Source organism: Crinia signifera, chromosome 3, assembly GCF_055691185.1.
Source record: "Crinia signifera chromosome 3, ASM5569118v1, whole genome shotgun sequence".
Taxonomy (NCBI): Eukaryota; Metazoa; Chordata; class Amphibia; order Anura; family Myobatrachidae; genus Crinia; species Crinia signifera.
The window spans coordinates 153703978-153723850 of NC_139219.1; the positions used below are offsets into that span (position 1 = coordinate 153703978).

Consider the following 19873-nt stretch of genomic DNA (forward strand, 5'->3'; position numbering starts at 1 on the left):
GAACTAGAGAGGCGATTTCAGGACATTAAGCTGCTTGAGCCTATCTTAACTTTCATGTCATTTCCATTTGCTGATGTTGACATAGCTGAGATTTCTGGAAATATCTCATCTATGTTCAATATAAATACATCAGATGTAGAGGAAGAAATATTAAAGCTACAATCTGATATCCCTCTCAAAGCAAGATCTTCTGATATTAATTTCTGGAATTTACTAATTGAAGAACAGTACCCAGGCTTGAGATCATTAGCTCTTCATTTGGCAGCATTTTTTGGATCAACGTACCTTTGTGAATCTGCTTTTTCACAAATGGAGATAATTAAATCAAGATACAGAAGCCGTATGACTGATAGGCACATATGAAGGCAGTATTTTAAATGCTCAACAAACTTATCACAGGTTGCCGTTTCAGGCTGTAGAAGTGGATAGAGAAAACACACGCTCTGCACTTTTAGCCATGCAAGCGTTGCTTTCCGTGTGTGCTACTATAGATATTTACCTATACCCTAACCTTAGCCCTTTTAAGGGCTAGACTGTTTGCTTTCATGCGCCTTGTCTCACTACTGCTATCACAGCCTGAGACGGCATACTGCTACTAGCAGTTATCAGTCTAAGCTGTGGCTTAGAAAATGAATTAACCCTGTCTGCACTGCCTAATATTATACAGTCTCAGTATCCCATTAATATATGTGAAATATAAGCAATGCTATGGGTTAACATTAATATATAACTATCCAGCTTTTTAATAGCGGTATATACCAATACTATCCTTAATAGCCTTGTGAGACAATAATTGCATCATATGGGATATAGTTGGTGATAGAGCCTTATTGTTTATCACAATCCTATATGTAACAATAGTATCATCTCAGTAGAACAGCAACAATAGCTGCCTGTGGATGATATGTTTTGAAGAGAGATACATTGTAATAACTTCCTGTGCGAACAATAGTACAGTCCACTCTTACGTGATCAGATACAAATACTTATCTGCCTGACAATCAGCATACAATATTGTTATCAATAAAATAGTAAGGAAATTGGATTGAATTTATAATGATCCTCCACAATAAATTCAGCACACACGGCACGCCTGCACGTGCATTTTTTTTTAAATACATATATGTTCACTTGTCTGTTTATTTGTGTTGTCTTTTAATCCTTTGCTTGCTTTTATATATAATAATAATAATAAAAAGGTAGATGTTAGGACTCATTTATTTAATGGTGCATCACAACATGACAAATATTTCTCTTTTTCATTTTTGATACATTGTACTTTGTCTAGTGATCGCACACCCCTATCAATAAACACACCTATATGGTCTTTATTATCATCAGGGGGCCTCTGGAAAATAATTGTCCATTAACAACACACGGTCTTGTGCGATTGAACCAACCCCACTCTGCCTCTACTTAATCACACATACATAGAGTGAAGGAGGACCTGACTAAAGTCATGGAAGTCACAATTTGTGTATCACCTTAGGCTTAATTAAGGGTGGGTGCCTTGTGGGTACCATGAACCTCGAAGAAAGAGTTAACCTAAGGTAGGTCTACCATAACTCTCGTTTTCTTCTTTGGGTTCCATGGTCCCACAGGGTGACATTGGGAATGTCCAAAAGCAGTACTCAAGGGAGGGTACCTGCCTGAGGTGTCAGAAGGACCCGACGACCAAAGGAAGCATCCTGGGAGGCAAACATGTCAAATGCATAGAACTTTGTAAAGGTATTAACAGATGACGAAGTTGCAGCCTTGCAGTTGTTCAGCGTACGCCCCGCGGTGTGCCGCCCATGACGGACCTACCGATTTGGTAGAATGTGCATTTATTGACAATGGTAGAGGGAGATCAGCTTGCTGAATGACCATACGAATCCAGCGAGCAACAGTTTGTTTACTCGCTGGCCAGCCCTTTTTGTGAAACCACATAGTACAAAAGAAGGGGTCTGATTTTCTGATGGAAGCAGTGTGGATCCAGAAATATACTTAGAGCCCTAACTACATCCAAGGAGCATTCAGCCAGAGAGATAACATCCGAATTGAATGCGGTGACCTCTATCTCCTGGTTGATGTGAAACTTGGAGACAGCTTTGGGCAGGTGGGAAGCTTTGGTTCTTAGCACTGCCCTATCCAGATGGAAAATCAGAAAGGGAGGTCTGCATGAAAGAGCAGACAAATCCGATATGCATCTAGCAGACACAATTGCCAAAAGGAACAGTCTTAGCTGTGAGACACTTATATTTTACAGAGCAAAGTGGTTCGAAGGGAGGATTGACCACAGCCTGTAACACCAGGGAAAAGTCCCATGGTGCTGTTGGAGGAACATATACGTATGACTCCCTGGATGAAAGTACGTATATCTGGAAGAGAAGCAATCTTCTTTTGAAACTAGATGATCAGAGCCCAGATATGCACCTTAAGCGAGGCTAACCTTAAACCTATACTTAAACCTCTCTGTATGTACAAAAGCAAGGACTCTAGTAGTTTTTAACACATTTGTGTCATACTTGCAGGATGCACACCAGGAGAAATAAGTGTGCCAGACCCTGTAGTAAATCCTTGCCTATGCAGGTTTATGTGCTTTGATCATTGTTTGGATGACATTTGTAGAAAACCCTTTCTCTTTGGCATTTTCAAGCGACACGCCATCAAAGACAGGTGCTGAAGGTCTGAATGTAGACTAGGACCCTGACTGAGCAGGTCCGGTCGCAGTGGGAACCTTAACGGCTGCTGTACTGAAAGCTGTTGTAGGTCTATGTAATAAGGACGTCAAGGCCAGGCGGGGGTTTTCAGAATGAGATCCCCGCCTTCTTGTTTGAATTTCCAAATAACTCTGGGTATCATAGACACCGGAGAAAAAACATATGGAGGATGAAAGTTCCATGGAACTCACAGAGCATCCGCGAAGCTAGCTTGAGGATCCCTGGCCCGAGACCCATACACTAACGTTTTGTTGTTGTGACGGGATGCCATGAGATCCACGTCTGGAAGGCCCCAACGGCTCACCTGGAGGGAGAAGACATCTCAGTGGAGTGACCACTTCCCCGGATGAACGTCTTGCCAACTTAGAAAGTCAGCTTCCCAGTTTAGAATTCCTGATATTGACAGTAGGTATTGTTCTGTTAGGATTTTGGACACCTCTGGCATGGCTACTGTGCTTCGGCTGCCCCCCTGATTGTTTATGTATGCCAATGTTGTGGCATTGTTTGACCTGACTTCTACCAGTTTATCTTGAAGAGCCTGTGAGCGAATGAGAGCATTGTACACTGAACGAAGCACCAGGACAATGACGGAAAGGCGTGTCACCTTGCAAGGACCGGGATTCTACTACAGCTCCCCAGCCTCTTAGGCTGGCGTCGGTATTGAAGAGAATCCAATCTGTGAACCAGAAAGGAACGTCCCTGGTTCAGGTGAGGCAATTGTAGCCACCACTGGGGAGACATCCGAACCTCTGATGTCAGTGCCATGAACGTGATGTTGTCGGTCCATTTCTGAAGGATCAGATGTTGCAGGGGGCAGGAGTGAAATTGAGCCCACTCGACCATGTCGAATGTGGACACCATTAGACCCAGGATTTGCATTGCCAGATTAATGGATACTCTGGGGCTCTGTAAGAAGAGGCGTATCCTTTGTTGAATAGATTGACACTTGTCCCCTGGTAGGAGCAATCTCTGTGTCTGGGAGTCTAGGCAAGCAAGCAGGTGCTGCATCTGACGTGACGAAGTGAGGGAGGACTTCTCCCAATTGAACAGCCAACCGTGCTGTTGGGGCACAGCAATCGTAGTTTGTAAATGTGCCAATAGCACTACTGGTGACTTTACTACAAGGAGCAAATTGCTAAGTTAGGAAAATACTCTGATGCCCTGGAGATGCAGACATGCCACCATTACTGCCATCACCTTGGTAAACCCCCGAGGGGCAGTGGCTAAGCCAAATGGAAGGGCCCGGAATTGAAAATGGTGGGACAGAATTGCAAACTGGAGAAATCTCTGGTGTGAAGGAATTATGGGTATATGTATATATGCATCCAGTACATCCTGGGAGGCCATGTAATCCCCCAGTTCTAATGCTAGAACTATTGTCCTAATGGTTACCATGCGGAATTTTGGCACAATGACAAATTTAGTCATATTGCCTTCAAATTTAGTATGGGCCTGTAAGTCCCATTTGGTTTTGGGACTAGAAACAGGGTGGAGTGAAACCTATCGCTCGCTGGTGTGGAGGGACTGGTAGAATGTTCCGCTTTTTGCGGATTGTGAGGGAGGCCTGTACAAAATAACTTTTGTGGGGGGTTCTTTTGAACAAGATGGAATATCCCCTTGACACAACTTCCACAGTTGTGTGAATTGTAGAAGTCTGCCTCCCACTTTGAGGTCCCCCTGTGGGAGGCCCGCCCCATCATGCTGCAGATTTATCTGACTTGACTGGGGGTGTTCTAGTGGCCCAGGCTTGTTTGGGAAGAAGCTGTAGCGAAAACGCACGCTCGGCATCCTCCAGCCGTGCGGGCGTCTCTGTCCGTGTATGCTAAAACTGTGATTTATTACCTGTGATTTTAGCCCTTCTAAGGGCTAGTCTGTTTTCTGCCGTAAATCTCTCTAACCGCTCCAGACTATTTACTCAGAGCTGCGGCTCAGACTATATATTTAACCCTGCCTGCACTGCTCTGTAACAAAACTCAATTCATATGCAGCCGAATGTTCTGCAGGATTAACTCATGATTTATGCTAATGGTTATCACAAAACCACTTAGCATAGTAATAACGGCACATGCCATCTTTATTACATGTTAGTTGGCATAATTGTACAGTTACCCTGAATGTGATAGAGTAGGTGATAAAGTTTATTCTTTACCACCTCGCAGCAACACAGGAGTTAATATCTATAGAGATCTCAAGGAAACAGTAATAACCACGGTACTTTGATAACATTATCTATTAGATAACACTTTGTATCATCTCTCCTAGAAAACAGTAATACAGTCCTCTCTGATGAATATGAGCTTTTAATGAGCATATCCAGCATTGTCAATTATATACAAGGAAATGATATCACATTCAGAAGACTGGATTAAATCTAAACCGATTTTTGATAATTTACTAGCATAATGCACATGCAGTTTTAAAACACACACAGGTACTTGTTTCCTAGCACGGCGCCCGTCGTGGGTCATCGCATACCTTAAGTTAAGGTATGCGATGGACGCGACCTACGCGATATTTGGGCTATTTTTAGCCTTTTTCCCGGCGTGGAATTTATTTTACATAGTGTGGCGAGCGCAGCGAGCGTGGCGAGCGCAGGCGTAATACCTGTGAAGTAATGCGCTCGCCACGGTTCGGGCTCGGTGGCTCGCCACACTATATAAAATCAACTCCACGCCGACGTGGATAGTGGAGGTATAAAAGGTCGGAGGACGCGTACCGACGCCCCTCACCACACTTCGGGTTGGCGTTCATCGTGGGGTTGTGTTAACAATGGGGGGGCATTTAACATTGTAGCCAATGTAAAATCGGGTCTCAGGGACCATTTTACATTGGTTCCAATGTAAAAATCGCGTCACATGCGATTTGGTTGCATACGATTTGGTTGCATGCGATGGACGTCATTTTTTAGGACCCGATGGATACAATTTTTATCGCTGGCGCCGTGCTAGGAAACAAGTTCCCACACACATGTTCACTTGTTTGTCTATTTGTGTTTCTTTTATTGTTTCGCTTACTTTTACTTAGAATAATAAAAGGTATATTTTAGGACTCTATTACTTTTTGGTGCACCACAACAGAACAAATCTTTTTTTCTCTTTTTTGTTCTTGTTTGGGCCTAGAGTTGGTTGGCCTTGCAGTGGTTGAGGTGCGAGGAAAGGATTGACCTCTCAATTTACCTTAGGGACGAAAGGACCGAAAAGGTGTCGTTTTTGTTCTCTGAGGGAAGGCATGCAGTCTTCTGCCAGCGAGGCTACAATTTTATTGAGCTCTTCCCCAAACAAAACATCTCCCTTAAAGGGTAGCATTTCTAGTGTCTTTTTAGACTCTAGGTCAGCCTTCCAGGACCATAGCCACAGGATACGACGTGCCAATACAGAGTTTGCAGATGCCTTTGCTGCTAGGACTTCAGCCTCAGATAATGCCTCCCTTATATTTATTGTGGTCTGGTTAATATGAGACACGCATCTTCTGATGCATCACTGGGTAATTTGTCCTGGAGCCATGGCAGAATAGTTTTGCGTGATATACAAAGAATATTTTCACCTTTGGCGTTGCAAATACTCAAGCAGCAACAGACTATATGTGTGGTCTCACTTGCGCTAAGAGTACAGTCCCAATATAATTTTGATCCACATAGTTTTAACCTTCCTCTCCAATTCAGATAAAATGACATGCGGAAAAAGTAAAAAATGCAAATAGATGTAATATTGCAGGAATAGTGAGAAAAGTCTGTTTTTTTCCCTCAGTGTTGGGATGGTATGGAAACGGTGCTCCCAAGGTATACCAGAAGTCCAGGGTATGTTAAGGATCACCCAACTCGTGCACACATACAATCAGGCTTACATGTATGCTTACATGCCGGTGCTGTGGAACTTCATTTAAAGGTGTCTTTTGAAGAAGGGGCTCACCATTCAATCCAAAAATTTGATTTTATTAGATAAAAAGACAGTATATATGCTAGACACAACCAACAGTGTATGTACCACCCTAGATGTAACCCGGGTATAAGTGATGGCCATACACTACTGTATGTATGTATGTGCTGTGAGCCTTAGACCAGATGGCATGCCTGGAATCAAACATTGATGTGATAGCTATGTGTATTGTAGCCATTTTCAGCGATAGTGTTAGGACCTGCAGAAAAGTGGGGTCCCGTGAAGGGGGCTGCAGGCTTAAATGCATTGATCAATTCATGAACCAAATCTCCACTATTTATTATCAGTTAATTTAGTGTGTGCAGAGCCCCTAAAATGTCTGTTTAAACAATGTGGTCACAAGCCATAGGGCACCCCAAAACTAGGAAAGGTGAGTGCCAATGTTTAGTGTATATATTGTGTTAAAACTGAAATAACGCATCAATAATTATATACTTTTGTTATACTCTGTTTCTCAAATATTGTTCTTTATTGCTGCAGATGACTTTAGCTTGTTGCACAATGTACTATTCACTGCGTATGAGGCCTTCCCTTTGCGCTAAGCAGCAGGTGTTTGTTAGAAGCAGCAGCCATTTTGTTGAATCATGACTTGCATAATAATATTATTAAAATGGCCGATCATTCAGAACAGTGCTATAAAAGTGATTTCTTATAGAATATTGTTTTTGGTTTTAGAAGCTTAAGAATGTGATGTTGACAGTATAATAGAACAAGGACAGACACCTAGACTCCACAATCCTCAACTATATGGGAACAAGGCCACACATGCGTAGACCCACAAGGCCACTGAAGTTGGGTGTTGGGTTAATTATGACATCATGATTGAAAGCAGAGCTTTCCAATAAGACTCAATGCTTATGAGTAATTAATTAATTAATGTGATAAAGGTTTAAATATCAGAGTGATAGAAGGAGGGGGAAGGCAGTTGAGAAAGAACAAGGAAGCACAGGGGGCTGGAGGTAACTATGAAGGAGGTTTAATCATGGCTGATCACTGTCCTTGAAAGGTGTCCATTTTGATTTGATTTAGAATTACTGTTTAAGTATTAGCTAATCAATTTTATGTTTCTTGTGTTAGTCTGCATTTGCAAATATCTGTAATGAAGCTATTCTTTAAGTAAAGCATTGTCATACCTTTTATAACAAGGTTGTGTGGGTGTGCAATCATTTCAGCGTTGCCGTTATATTTAAAGGTAATAAGGTGAATATATACAAGTTTGGGTTATCAATCATATCTAATCTTATCAGATAAATATCTGCTTTATCAGTTGGAGGCCCCAGCGAGATTCAATGATGTTGGTTTTTACATTTTGTCAGTTATTGAGAAAATCAAAGTTTGAAAAAAAAAAATTTTTTTTGGCTATTTAAAAAAAAAAAAAAATAAATAAAAAAAATGTGTAGAAAAAATTGTAAAGTCTGTGCATTTTTTTGTACCCTTATCTTTCTTAACATCTGTTAAAGTGTGCTAATCCAATATCACTTGAAACAACTTCGATCTTTAATTATAAAACCAATAGATCGTAATTTAAGGCATGGAAAGACAATGCTGCATTTTGCAGACTGTCAGCTTGCTAAACCCCCCCCGCATCGCCCATTTCTTCTCTGTGTCAGAGAATAGATAAGGAGAGCAGCGAGAAACTTGGCAAGAAGTTGTAAACAACATTGCTGTAAACAACATTGCTTGGGTCAGGAAGAGTATTTCTTTAGTTTATTTGCAAAGCATGCAGACTATAGCAAGCATATTAATATAAAGGTTATGCTGGCAATAATTTTCTACTTTTAAAAAAAATATTCTTTAAATGACAGTATTTTTTTGTTTGTTTTTATTTTTTGACCGCGGTTGGATTGTTTGGTGTATATTGTCTGCTGAGGATATTGCTGAAGTAACTAATCTGTAGCGGTTGTTTTGATAATTAAAGTTTCTTTGTTTGTCCAATCTATAAATTTTAAAGAAGTTGCATATATTTGTTGTAGGTTTTCCCGTGCTTATAATTTGGTGATTAGAGATAAGAGATTGTGTATTTACATTTCTTTCTGGTTGTGTGGCCAGCAACATGTGGAAGAAATGGAATGCATGATTTATCCATAATCTGTATTGTTTGGAAACCCTCAGATTTTCTACTGTATATGGTTTATATAAGAAAATGTTAATAAATAATTAAGTATACATTGCATTGTTAGAGCTAGCAAGCAGTCGGATTACAATAACAATTTGAGATAGTTTCTTTATATCCATAGACAGAGGTCAGTTAAAATACAGAGTTTAAAGGACTAGACGCTAATATTGTAAGCCAAGTAACAGTTCATTTTTACCACCAGAATAAATAAAGTTAATTGGAATATTGTTTATAACAAAGTAAGATAGAGTTTATCTCATTGTAAAGTTTTTTTGGTCTCTTTGAAGTACGTAATGTAGGACTAATGTTTTTCTGCTATGGGTTTTTGATTTAATTTTTTTTGGTTTATTAAACAAAGCAGCTGTGAGTTGGAAACTCTAAAGTGATGGATTCAGTTGATGTAATGCGAGATAAGGAGTTGTCCATGTTAGGTGAAGGAACAGGAAATGATGATGTGAATCCAATGTTTTTTTTCATTTAATGAGTAATACATTTTGGATAAGAAAAGTGATATATATCGATGAGATATAAGTCCAATATAACATCTATTCTTAAAGGTTCATTTTGACATATTAGACTGTGTTTTCTGTTGGCAATTTCTATTGCTTATTTGCTTAAACTGGATACATATATTGAATCAGATATACCTTGAGTAATGCGCAGATAAGTCCTGGGTTTTTTTTTATTCTTATGAATGGAAGGTAATCAGTGATAACTGACTCAAGGCTGTGGGGTTTTCTTTAAGCCAATTTTTGTTTTGTTTTTGATTTGTGTTAATTTAATTTTGTTTGTTTTGAAAGGGGGAGGGTACTAAATTTATAGAGTATCTTAAGGGGTTAATACTGTGGCCACAGTTAGCTAGATAACCAGGGGAGATAGTGATCTAATCGTGTAATGATCACTTAGACAATGTGCAGATATGGTAACAAAGAATGACATATTGCATATAATTTTTTTTCTGATTTGATGAGTCGATTTTTTTTTCCTGTGAGCGTGCTGACCGGTAGCGAGATTCACAGGGGGTATCTGCCACCTACGTACAAGGTAGAATATATGGGGAAACATAATAAAAGAAGACAGGGTGGGGGTGGGACACGTGGAAGCGTAGGTGTGATAACATTGGGTGACACATAACGCAGCGTGGAAAGTGTAGGTATGATAACATTTGGGTGACATATAACGCAGCGTAGGTATGATAACATTTGGGTGACATATAACGCTAGGTTAGGTTTTTTTTGGGAAATTTTTCATTTATTTTATTTACATTTTTGTCTTTGAAAGAGGTAACACCTTTTTAAGCATTTGTATGGGATCACAGAAAGTTCTCTGAGTATGTGACTAGTGTGAGCAAGTGAGAAGGAATAGAAAATACTATGCTGGTCATAGTTAGTTGGAATTGGCGATGATGATGCACCTGTGAGGTAATGATTATTTGATGAGCGTGAACGCGCAATGGTCTGGTGACAGGTGGTGAAAGCTTCAAGAATTGAGATAGTATATCCCACTAACCCACATATGTTTGGAAAGATTGTACTGTCCCACTGAGGGGTTAATTCTGTTCAGTGAGAAGTGAGGAGAGGTGATATGTCTTTTAGAGCCTTAGGGAGAAAAAGAAAAAATGGGGAAAAAAAAGAATCATTTTGAAATTTTTTGTTTATTTTTGAAAAAGCAGAAGGGAATAAGTTTTTTTCAGTGATGAGGTGAAAGTAACATCAGAAATAACTCTGTAGGAGATTAAAGGCAGGAAATGGTTAATGAGATTGATAAGAGAGTAAAAAGTTTTATTCCTAAATGATGTGAAATATCCAAGGAGTGTTACAGAACTGTTTTCCATAACAAGGACATGAAAGATCTTAGAATTGAAGATATTGTTTACCCTTTTGAAAAAGCACAATGAATAGATTAAAGTTATTGCAATGTTTGTATGGGACAGTGATCAGCCATACCCAAGGATGACCTCCAGCCCCCTCCCCTCTTCTTCCCTCAAGTGATAATGTTGTTTTGTCAACATCTGTTTAAAAACTGCCATTTTTTTTTTCCAAATGACAAATGCTAATATGATGTCTGAGCTTAATAATGCTATTGCTTTTGCTTGTTTTATTTAAATAAAAATCCCAGCCAATAGAGGTGTGACTATTCCAGAGAAAAGATTAATTTACAAATTGATGCATTTCATTTTGCACAGAAAAAGCAAGTGTTTAAAAAAAATAATAATGTTATTATTACTATTATTATTATTATTATTATTATTACTGAGCCACTAGAAATTATTTAGAAAAAATATTGAGTCTGCAGGTACCTCTGCAGAATCCTTATCAAAGCCCTTATTGAAAAATGCAGATTTTATAGTGATTATTATAAGATGCATATTGAGTTGTGTTTTATGCTTACTTATTTATCTGATTGCATGTTGCCACTTTACTAGATCCATTGGTCATGCATATGAGCCCACAAATAAGGAATGGAGGTCACAATTGCTGCACAACTAATCATGATATTATCTCCAATATTTGTAATGATTTAATGATTTTTTTTTTCTCAGAGTGGTTTGGAAGAAATTGTGTATTATTAACAGGAATCCATGAGAGACTGCTGTCAGAAGGCACTAACCGATATGAGGACCCTCACGGGGTTAGAGGATTTTGATGAGTTTTTCATTACTAATCATGTCAGAGGTTTCTAAACATCCATGGACCACAAGAAATAGTTTTTTTCAAATTTTACAACAACGCATACTATTTAATACCCATAGTATTTGCAACACTCTGTTATTGTAGGTTATCTACCCAATGCGATTATTCTGATTATTTTTTTAGTGTAAATCAATTAATTTTACAGCTATGGAAGTATTACCGTCATCTAATCATTGATTTATGATCTGCATATCTCTTACTATCAAATAGCAGATAGTCAGGACTTAATACATTTATTTACAGCACAGTCCAATATACGTGGACTTAATTAAGCCAGTTTTATGGACAGCCCCACTATGTCCACAATGAGTTGCATGATTGCTACCACAATGCTGATTCAATATGTTTATGATCTAATGATGTGTTTAAATTCTTTACAGGATTCTCTTACTGACACCTTTTCTATTACTACTACTAAATCTAACTGACACAGAGCTGGCAAAGTACAATATACTGACATAATTGCTTCATTTGAGGCTCTGATACACGCACTGACAGAAGCCACAGCACTGGATATATCAGATTTATCATATACCTGTCTTTACTGTAATGAACAACAAGCAGAGGCCTTGGGAGTTTGAACACATATACATGGGGGTTCACATAGACCCATCAGGTACTACAGTTGCACACTTGACCGAGTGGCATCTGCTTTACCAACATGTTTAAGGACTGTGGCGGCTGCTGCAGCCTTTGTATAGAAATTACAGAACACCGCACACTATGTGTCTCTAATGCTACATCTTTTCTAATGAACTCTTCACGGACAAGACACATTTCCAGTGCATGGTTCTCTCGTTGGGAACTTTTGCTCCCAGCGCCACATGACCTGACCATTGTCAGGTGTGGTACGCTAAATCCTGCTACTCTGCTACCTGGTGGGACCCGGGAGTCCCAGAGGATGGATGAGAGGCAGGATTTAGAACATGATTGTGAGGAATATTTAAAGCAAAATTTCTCCAATTAGACCTGATATCTCTGACACGCCACTACCATCTACAAAGATTGTAGTTGTCACCAACAAGGAGACTCAGGATGGCCATATACGGGATATGCGGTAGTATTGGATTTAGAGATCCTCATTTTCCATCGTGAATTTGCTATGATATAATACGCTAATATCACAGCAAGTAAAGGAGCTCATTGAGGCTGTGCAACTCCCTGCAAAGGCAGTAGTTGTTAAGTGTCAAGCTCACATGTTATAAAGTGATCTTGTTGCACTTGGTAACAAAAATAAGATTGCCACTGTTGTGAATCACATCACTATACAATTTAATGTTTTTTTAGCAGAAGCTCATAAAGCATCAACAGGAATGTGCCAATGGATGATGAATGGATGCAGTCAAAAGGCTAATGGCCTATGTAAAGATGGTGGGGGCAGATCAGTAGCTCCCCAAACCCCTCCTCCTGGCATATGCGGAAGCTGCCCATGGGATGACCCATGTAAGGAGAGAGAGGGCATGTATGTTGATTTCATCTTATGCAGAGGCCCAAACGCATCTGCAGAAGAATGAACTAAGGAAAATTATTCCTATAGAACCATCAAACATTTCTCCTACCACTGGTCCATTCCTAAGGTTAAAAATATTTTTTGGGAAATTTATATGCATTTAAAATTGTCATTATATTTAAATGGTATCTGATGTTATCTTGATTATAAGGAACATCCCAGCTGTCCCATGTACAGCATCCTTTACAGCAAAGAAATTTATTGAGAAATTGGTGTTCAGATATGTTATCCCATAAGGTATATGGTATTAAAAAAAAAAATCATAGAGGTACATATTTTGACAGGAAAGGTATTCTAAGGAATAAGTCAATATATAGGTATGAAAATGTGGTTGCACTCACCACACACTAAAAGGTTTTAGTCAAAATTGAACATGTTAACACATGCACATTGAGAACACATTATTTAGGGTGGGTGTGGAAATTACCATGAGTTGACTTGAAGTTTTGTCTTCGGTTTTGTATGACATTCACACTACTCCTCAGCAGCCACTGAACCTGTCCCCTTATAAGATCATTATTTTAATTGATATATATATTTTTTTGGGAGACCATCAATCCCTATTCAACATCCAGCAGCAGACTTGTCACTCTAATTCTCACATCATCTAAATACTTTACCAGAAAAGCAAACAAGCTTATGAAGGGATGTTGTTATAAGGTCCAGCCTGGAGACTATGCAATGGTGAGAAAATTCTTACAATTAAAAGTCTCGTAGATCAAAGGCAAGACCCGTCCCTGTGAAACAAACCAATTGAATTAATGCGTCTCACTGCAAGAAGGTTTCCGACCTGGTGGTGATATCAGTTGAAAGAAAAATAAACTGATGCAGATAAATATTGTGACTGTGATTCTAACTTAATAAACTTATTTGATGATGGGCCTGTCCAGGGCCCCCACACCGACCAAGACAAGGTCCACGGAATCGGGGGGCATCCTTAGTGGTGTCCCTGCGGGTTGTGGGCAAGAAGAGGTCCACGGAATCGGGGGATACCCTTAGTGGTGTCCCTGCGGGTTGTGGACAAGGTGTAAAACAATGATTCCCATGAGTGACCAAGTTTCCCATACACTCACTAACTGAAGAAGTCATTTTTGTTTTTTTAAGTTTTCATATTTTTATAGTGAATGAGGGTTACCAGGGATTGGTTGCTGGCAAGGACAGTGTGTATAGTTATCAAAGAGGTATTACTAGAGTCATGGTGGTGTATTCTACTTCTGCTTTTAATTTTAATCCCACAAGTATAGTAATAATCATAACAGACACACATATACATCATACTACTGATGCTCCCAGGTTTCGGTATGCATCAGAGGATGGTAATAAAATACTGATGGCCAATATGTTAAACTAATTAGAAGGTTTAAAATAAATATATGAGTAATAACATAAAAGTAACTAAGAACGCCCACACCAGAACCATTGATAGAATACATCTAGTTAAGGTATCAGTAAAGAAGAGGCATTCTAAATAAGGATGGTAACAATGGTGCAAACATAATATCTATATGCAAACTGACATTTCTTCTTTAAGACGCTCATCATGAGCTGATAAAAAGAACAATAAGGTAAACTGATTGTTGGTTATATTGTCATCTACGGTATCACTCCGGTAATGTTGGGTAAATGGCTACTTATATTTGCAGTCAAATCAAACAACACTTAATTTTCTATGTAGGATTTACACAAGTGAATCTTATAAGGTTACTGACTCTCCCTAGGTTTAAAATTGGTAAAGAGTGTAATAACAGGAGATATTTTGGAGTACAACAAAACATGTAGTTATGTGACAGAGTTGGGTGTGCTAGTATAAAATCTAGATAAAAAAGAGTACTCATTGAATTGTTTCTTATGATGTTTTCTCAAACATACTGTCTCTTAAGATATGGACATTACCACAAGGATTATATTATATTTACAAACATAAGGTTTCTAAATGGTTACAAACAAGATCTATTGTAATAAATTTTACTTTTACTAATTAATACAGTGGTGATTCAACATGAAGATTTGAAAGTAACACATGGTATATTAAAGAAACACACTTATTTACATTATCCCAAGTTTATAAAATTGTATTTGAATTTGTGAATATAATTAAAATATGGTACAAGCATCACAAATACTAAACTGATGGTGACGTTAAAAGGAAAGTTGAATTAAATTATTTGGGTTGAAAAAAATTTAGTTTATTGAACAGGTGTGAGTGATGTGATTCCCTACAGTTGGTTTATTTGGTTGAACCCCAATAACTGGTTCGCATAAGTCAATGTTATATATGCTTTAAGAAGTTTAATGTTTTTGCCAAGATAATATTATTGATTTTTCTGTATACTAGTGAAATGCTTCAAGAAGGTTTTCCGATGTATTAAGAGAGAAACAAATGATGCGTTTTGCAAGAGATATGAACTTTCTTTGGAGAAGTTCAGAGGATGGACTGTTAAAACTGAAATAACGCATCAATAATTATATACTTTTGTTATACTCTGTTTCTCAAATATTGTTCTTTATTGCTGCAGATGACTTTAGCTTGTTGCACAATGTACTATTCACTGCGTATGAGGCCTTCCCTTTGCGCTAAGCAGCAGGTGTTTGTTAGAAGCAGCAGCCATTTTGTTGAATCATGACTTGCATAATAATATTATTAAAATGGCCGATCATTCAGAACAGTGCTATAAAAGTGATTTCTTATAGAATATTGTTTTTGGTTTTAGAAGCTTAAGAATGTGATGTTGACAGTATAATAGAACAAGGACAGACACCTAGACTCCACAATCCTCAACTATATGGGAACAAGGCCACACATGCGTAGACCCACAAGGCCACTGAAGTTGGGTGTTGGGTTAATTATGACATCATGATTGAAAGCAGAGCTTTCCAATAAGACTCAATGCTTATGAGTAATTAATTAATTAATGTGATAAAGGTTTAAATATCAGAGTGATAGAAGGAGGGGGAAGGCAGTTGAGAAAGAACAAGGAAGCACAGGGGGCTGGAGGTAACTATGAAGGAGGTTTAATCATGGCTGATCACTGTCCTTGAAAGGTGTCCATTTTGATTTGATTTAGAATTACTGTTTAAGTATTAGCTAATCAATTTTATGTTTCTTGTGTTAGTCTGCATTTGCAAATATCTGTAATGAAGCTATTCTTTAAGTAAAGCATTGTCATACCTTTTATAACAAGGTTGTGTGGGTGTGCAATCATTTCAGCGTTGCCGTTATATTTAAAGGTAATAAGGTGAATATATACAAGTTTGGGTTATCAATCATATCTAATCTTATCAGATAAATATCTGCTTTATCAATTGTTTATTAGATAAAAATTTTAAATTAGTCTTATTGTGGTCACATTCTCTCATGCACCCTGTTTTAGCTAAGACTCCATAGCTTATGTTAACCATTTCCCTAGATGATTAGTGACAGGTGTGTTGGTAACTGCTCACATATAAAAGCATAGTGTGCTGTGAGCCTTAGACCAGATAGCATGCCTGGAATCAAACATTGATGTGATAGCTATGTGTATTGTAGCCATTTTCAGCGATAGTGTTAGGACCTGCAGAAAAGTGGGGTCCCGTGAAGGGGGCTGCAGGCTTAAATGCATTGATCAATTCACCCCCTGACGAAGTCCTTCTGTGTGACGAAACTAGTTGGGTGTTACTTCTATGGTCCGACGTTGGAGACGTCCTTCTTCCACCTGTGTTCCAGCCGGCGTTCCCCTCTGGTCCTGTGCGAGTGGTGCGGTGTCTTGGTCCGAGGTCTCTGCGGCTGAAGCTGAGCAGCGGTGATCCCCCACAGGAGTATCCGGGCTGTGATGGTGTTATGATCTGGCTGGCAAGCATTATACTTTTAACCCCTGTATACGTGAGCTTTATTTGATCAGCAAAATTCTGTTACTTTGTGCTCATTGGTGCATCTTTTCTACTCTTTTTGCAAGATTCCCCATGTCTGGATCTATGGCACGATCCTAAAGAAAAAGACTGCACACACTGGTATTTGATGTGGAATTATTGACACTTAACACTGAGGACTTTTTGCGCTGGGTATATTCTTTGTACATACATATATATATATATACATATATATATATATATATATATATATATATATATATATATATATATAAAAATACATACATACATACATACATACATACACACACACACACACACACACACACACACACACACACATTTTCTACACAAGATTGGTTTATGCACTGTTTTCCAGTGCTCTGACATCGCCTCCAGTAATGGCGCCATGTTACTACCGCTGACGAACACGGAAGTCCAGCAGACCCAGGGGTGACGGACGGTGCCCGATCTCTTACACTGAGTGTTTATACACACTTGTTTGTTGTTTATATTGGGTGTCCTGAAGACAGGCTCACTGCTGAAATGGTGTAGACCCCAATAAATAACTCTTGTTTGAAGTCCTGGAGTGACGCCCTGATTCTTGTTCTCTACATTTGTGGACCAGCGATGGGCCATGCGGGAAGGCATCCAGGCAAGGGAACAACATTCCCATGCAGGCATTGAGTACAGGTTTCATATATGTTATGTGTATGAAGTCTACACCAGTCATTGATTTTAAAAATTTCTTTCGATATGCCGCTGTAATGAGCCCGGTTTAAAAAGGGACCCAGTGTGACTTTATCTCACATCCTTGGACATGCTGTTCATGTGTTTACCCTTGATGAAGTCTCTTTAGACGAAACGAGTAGGGTATCTATCATGAAGTGTCTATTCCATCTGCAATGAACAGATGATGTGGAAAATGAATGTTATGTTCTTTTAATAAAAATACTCTGGAATTTTACGGAAGTACACAGAGTGTTGAAATTATTATTGTCTCACCCTGACTATTTGGGGTGGACAATCCTAAGGTGGTGGCATTTAATAGCACTCTATATATCTATATATGACTTGTATTATCTGCTGACATTGCTTATGCTTTACTGACACTGTATATGGGTAGAATTATGATATCTTACTGATAAGTTAAGGGCACTATATACAACATGACTTAAAAAAAGGCAGTTTTCTGCGTAATATATTTTTATTAACAAGGACAATGTGCCTACACTAAGGATGCAGGGATTTGTACTGTTGTTATTCAAGGTTTTTTTTTAAGCATACTTACAAAATGAAAACTGTCCAAACAAGTCATATATTTAAACTGTATTCAACTAGTTATCAGTCAGAACTAGATATTCTGGTCAGAGGCGTAGCGAGGGCGGAGCACCAGCTCCGGGCGCCGGATGATAACATGGCGCCGGAGCCGTGCTTCTATTTTCAATCCACATCTCCCGTTGGACCGCGCTAGCCAATAGGCGCTTGCGGTCCAGCAGCCAATCAACTGGTGGCTGCTGGACCACGAGTGCCTATTGGCTAGCAGTCCAGCGGGAGACGTGAATTGAAAATAGCAGCACGTCTCCCGACCCAGAAACAGCAGGGAGCAGGCGGTGCATTCAGGGCCAGTGCAAGCCCCGTCAGTGATCCACGGGGGGAGCCTGCATCTGGATGAGGGGCTACCTAGCTGCAGTGTATGTGCCCCACTCTGCACCCACAGTCACAGCTGAGCCGCGGCGCCCACAGTCACAGCTAAGCCGCCTGCCTCTCCGTGTCACCCAGCAGCCGGCCACCAGCAGCAGGTACTGTGCTCGTCCTCTCGTTCCTCCCTCTGTGCCCGGGTAATGCCACCAGCAGCAGAGTTAGTGGGGAATGAGCTCCTGCCCCCCGTAATGCCCAGTGTGACTCTGTGCCCTTGTGTTGTACTGTGCCCCCCTGTGTTACCATGTGCCCCTGTATTACTCTGTGCCCCCTTTATTACTCTGTGTCCTTGTGCCCCTGTGTAACTTTGTGCCCCTGTGTTATACTGTGCCTACCTGAGCTATGTGTTACTCTGTGCCATGTGCTCCCCTATGCACACCTTTGCTATGTGTTACTTTCTGCCCTCTGTTATGTAGTATGTCATGGGCATAAGGGTGTGTTATATAGTATATAATGGTCATTATAGTTTGTTAAATAGTATGCAATGATCATCATGTGTGGCCTTATTTTTAATTGGCATTACGGCATGTGGCTTTATATGTAATTGGGATTACAAAGTTTGATCAAATGTGCAATGGGCATTACGGTGTGTGGTATAATGTTGGGCCGTGCCCACTTTTCACTGCGCAGGAGCCTCACTACTACAAATTGGGGGGGGGGGGGGGGGGGGCGCGAAACATGCCCTTGCTCCGGGGCCGTGGCACCAAGCTACACCACTGTTTCTGGTTTTCATTCACCAGCAAGAGCACTACTGCTCCCCTTCACTATAGTTTGAATAGGGAAAGTGTATCATCTTGTGGGAAAGGGGTGTGGTCACAACATAGTGCCCCAAATCAAATGAAATCAAAAATAGTGCAACCTTATTTATATTACACCACACAGCAGTGCCACTAATTCATGTTACATCACATAGTAATACCCCTTTACATATTTTATGCCACACAATAGTCCCCTTTATTCATGTTCTATCGCACAGTAGTGCCCTTATCAATTTTACGTCACATGGTATTGTGTTACCTATGCCAAGGACTTCCCCTTATGCCACTGTCCTCACAATTCAAAGCCTTGTAAAGTAATAAAGTAGCCAGTGATAAAGCACCAGCCAATCAGCTTAACTGTCAAGTTACAGGCTGGATTTAAAAAATGACAGTAAGCTGGTTGCTACGTTATCACCGGCCACTTTATCAATTTACCAGGCATAATAAATCGGGTGCCGGACGGGTTCCCGACATTCGGGATCCCGACAGTCATTTACCAGACGTCAGGATCCCAACTGTCAAAATGCCGACAGCCGGGTGCCCGACGGACACCCGCTATGTTCCCTCGTGGGGGTCCACAACCCCCATAGAGGGAGAATAGAATAGGTGGCT

The 19873-nt window shown here is 39.7% G+C and overlaps 1 protein-coding gene across 2 annotated transcripts in view; it reads right to left on the reverse strand.

The window, feature by feature from the left end:
* Positions 1–19873, reverse strand: part of SLC18B1 (solute carrier family 18 member B1) — a 155788-nt gene that overhangs the window by 105367 nt on the left and 30548 nt on the right. The window lies entirely within an intron of this gene.